General features: G+C 35.4%; 1 long non-coding RNA gene across 1 annotated transcript in view; it reads left to right on the top strand.

Annotated features, from left to right (window-relative positions):
* The window catches only part of LOC106870793 (uncharacterized), a 31,865-nt gene that overhangs the window by 26,009 nt on the left and 1,852 nt on the right, over nucleotides 1-4,004 (top strand). The window contains exon 2 of the long non-coding RNA XR_001409574.2: nucleotides 3,460-3,546. This is a non-coding gene — a long non-coding RNA (uncharacterized LOC106870793). The remainder of the gene's footprint in view (nucleotides 1-3,459; nucleotides 3,547-4,004) is intronic.

Here is a 4,004-nt window from a genome sequence, read left to right as displayed (position 1 = left end):
TATATATATATATATATATATATATATATATATATGAACGTATAGCAACTAGTTGTCATTTAATGCACGTGGCTCTATATAAATATATACGGTCGGTGTGTTTATAATTGTACTACTGTTCAACTTCGTATACATTAATACGCGCGTGCGTTTTGTACAGAAATATAGATGTGGATATATGTTTATTGTAATCTTCTGGCCTATTCTTGTTTACATACTATATTTAGTGCGAAAAGAACTCAACAATACTTCCTTTACATTTCGAGATAATCATTTAGCTGAAAGCATATGTTTTCATCTTTCTACGTTCTATGTTCAAATCTCGACCAAGTTATATTTGCTTTTTTTCTTTTCTTTTTTTTTTTTTGTCTCTCAAGATGGTTGAATACAAATAAGTGTGACCCACATATGGGGATGGCAGAATCGACATAGCCCCTAGCTTTAAGTGAGACAAAATACATTATATATATTCGAAACAGCTATTTTTAACATAAATAAAGAGCTATCAAAATTTAGACAGAAATTCCGATATTTAGCCGAAAGACAAAAATGCTACCATATTTGTTTCTTGTTTCAAAAGTATGGCGTCTGTTTTAATTATTTATATTCTAACGAAAGCAAGGAGCAACCAGAATCGTTAGCAGCATTTCATCTGTCTTCAGGCTCTGAGTTCAAATTCCATCGAGGTCGGCTTTGCCTTTCATTCTTTCAAGATCAATAAAATAAGGACCAATCATTGCTATTATACCTGTATTTACCAATTGATTGAAATCACACAAATCGTACCTCAGCTGGGGTTTCTTCTTTATGTTCTGTTATTTCACTTCTTATTTCAACTTGTCGCTCCTCAACTGAGCTTCGAACGTATTTGCTCCAGATTCATTTTTGCTGTGAGTTTATTCTATTGCAGACCCTTGTGTTAATTTCTAATGATTTTCGTATATTATACATTCTGTATTAAGGCGGCGAGCTGGCAGAATCATTACCACGCTGGACGAAATGCTTAGCAGTATATCGTTCGTCGCTATGTTCTGAGTTCAAATTGCCTTTCATCCTTTCCGGCTCGATAAATTAAGTACCAGTTAAACACTGAGGTCTATGCAGCTGACTAGTCCCCTCCCCGAAAATTTCAAATCTTGTACCTATTGCAGAAAGGATATATGCGGTATTTTCATGGTTACTTAAACACCAGGTCAATCCTGACTAATCATAGTTTCAAGTCATAATTAGTTTGTCCTTGTGTATACACACAGTTACTGGTGCATATCCATTTCTAATTGTTTAAATATGTCCGTCCTTTTTTACGACAGCAACGATGTTTTGGGGTTAATTTAAAGCTGATCAAGCTCGTATTTTTAGAAAGTCAAATTTCTTTGTTTGCTTATAAACTTTTTGTTATTTTAAAAGACATGTACGTTAGTGATCTGCTTTGAAGATGCATTGTCAGCCGACTGCAAAATCTTTTTAGATGTTTCATAAACTTACATATGACGTAACGCTACCGAGTGTCATGTGAGCAGATAGTTTAATATACTTCATAGAGTAAGTCGGGGCATTTTAAAGTGTTTTAACTTCAACAGATAAAATACGTTAAAAGATGTAATATGTTTATATTTAATATTTAACTGTCACATGTTGCTTTTTAATATGAGGGACTCTTAATGGCTTACGTCAATCTGTTTGACGTATTTATCTGCTGTCATGTCAAGAATTATCGTGGGATTTGCGTGGTGTTTGAGGGATGGAAAGAAAAGGAAGTAAAAGGAATGAGTGAGAAAGTGAGAGAGAGAGAGAGAGAGAGAGAGAGAGAGAGAGAGGGGGAGAGGAAGAAATAGTAAAAGAGAAAAACAAAGAGGTAAAGTAAGAGGCAACGTGAATGAGACATAAGATATGTTTAGTGACATAGGAAAGTTTAGTGACATAAGATATTTAAGAATGAAGAGTATTAAACTGAGAGGTGGAATTAACTTCAGAGGAAGAGGAGAGTGAGAAAGAGGATGAGTGAGTGAGTGGGTGAGATTGTAGCTGGAAGAGAATGACAAAATGAATAAAAGAAAGAATGAGAATAAGAGGTATTTTTTCTTCTTTGATATGGAGGTAGTTACAGAGCAGGAATGAAGAATTTGATGAATAAAGGTCGCAAGTTCGGTTAGAGTCAAGCTTAACATTTTTTGTGTGAAATTATTATTCCCTAGTTCTTTATTTATCGACCCAGAAACAATTGAAGGCAAAGTTGGTCTCAGTAAAATTCGAACTCGGAGCGCAGAGAGCAGGAGCAAAAACCGCAAGAGATTCTGCCCAGCGTTTTAACAACTCCGCCAACTGCACCGCCTTTATTAGATATTAACAAGCATCAACCGTTCTCTCTCTCTCTCTCCTTCTCTCTCTCTCTCTCTCTCTCTCTCTCTCTCTCTCTCTCTCTCTCTCCAGAACACTCGTACACATAGACAAAAGCATAGATATATCTACACACACACATAGACATCATTTTTAGATACATAGTTTTAAAAACAACAGAACACAAAAGCCATCGGACATATGTCTGTTCCCATAATACGAAGTCAATTTGTTTGTAAATGATTCTTGATTTCTGCTGACGTCACGCGGGCGAAGTTTCTCGGTTCTTGCTTAGCACTCCTGCCATCCGATACTATTGATTTTTCTCTTCTTTCTTATTCATCCACTTTAGATGTGAAGTAGCGTTTCATTGAACTCTTTCCATGGACGGCCATGTCAGAGGAGCTATTGTTCCCGTTGTTTATGCCATTCGGCGTCGTCGTTATCTTCTTCTTCTTCTTCTTCTTCTTCTTCTTCTTCTTCTTCTTCTTCTTCTTCTTCTTCTTCTTCTTCTTCTTCTTCTCTCACCACTACGATCTTTTCTTCATTTCCTTCTCCCTCTTCTTCTTATACGCAATCATTTTCTTCTTTCTTCATCATCATCATCATCATCAACCTCATCACCTTCTTCTTTCTTCTTCTTCTTCTTCTTCTTCTTCTTCTTCTTCTTCTTCTCTCACTACTGCTATCTTTTCTTCATTTCCATCTCCCTCTTCTTATACGCAATCATTTTCTTCTTTCTTCTTCATCATCATCATCATCATCTTCTTCTATCTCCACTATCCCTTCTTATTCGTCTTCTTTGTCCTTCTTTATATGTTATGTATTCATAAAGTTGTTTTTTTCTTTCCTTCTTACTTTTTTCCCTTTTTTTCTCTCCATTATTTTATATTATTTTCAAATCTTGTCTCCGACTTTCTTTCAAAACCATTTACCTTCCACATGCATTCTCTTTCCTCTCCCACTCTCTCTCTCTCTCTCTCTCTCTCTCTCTCTCTCTCTCTCTCTCTCTCTCTCTCTCTCTCTCTCTCTCTCTCTCTCTCTCTCTTTCTGTTTTTCTTTCTTTATTTATTTATTTATTTCTCTCTCTCTCTCTCTTTATCTCTCTCCGACACCTTCCAGTTCCAGATTCGATTCCTCCGGATGACTTCCTGAACAAGTTTCATTGAGTTCAATTTGTTAGAAGAAAACTTCGCAGAGGCCTCCGTTGTATGTATATGTTTATTCGTACATAGGCATATATACATATCCATATGTGTGAGTGTAAGAAAAGAAAATGGAGAAATCGACAAACAGACATCAATTTCTTATAATCTACAATTGTCTCTATTTTCAATTAATTCAAATTACAAATAATTGAATTAAAGATGCATTTTGAATATGGCAAATTGAACATTCCATCAGGGTCAGAAAGTGACACAGAAAGGAATCATATCCCAATGGATTGAGGGATCACTAGCAAACTCAGCATATCAACATTGATTTTGATATGCGCGCAGGCGCAGGTTAATGTTTTGTGCCAATTTCTAGCCCTGATGAAATGCTCAGTTTACTATATTCCCAAAAGCATCTTTAATTTAATTATTTATAATTTGAATTTATTGAATATAGAAACAATTGTAGGTTATAGGAAATTGTTTTTATCCGAAATTGGAGTTCTGTTAATA

Source organism: Octopus bimaculoides, chromosome 15 (assembly GCF_001194135.2).
Source record: "Octopus bimaculoides isolate UCB-OBI-ISO-001 chromosome 15, ASM119413v2, whole genome shotgun sequence".
Taxonomy (NCBI): domain Eukaryota; kingdom Metazoa; phylum Mollusca; class Cephalopoda; order Octopoda; family Octopodidae; genus Octopus; species Octopus bimaculoides.
This window is presented reverse-complemented; position numbering and strand designations above follow the sequence as displayed.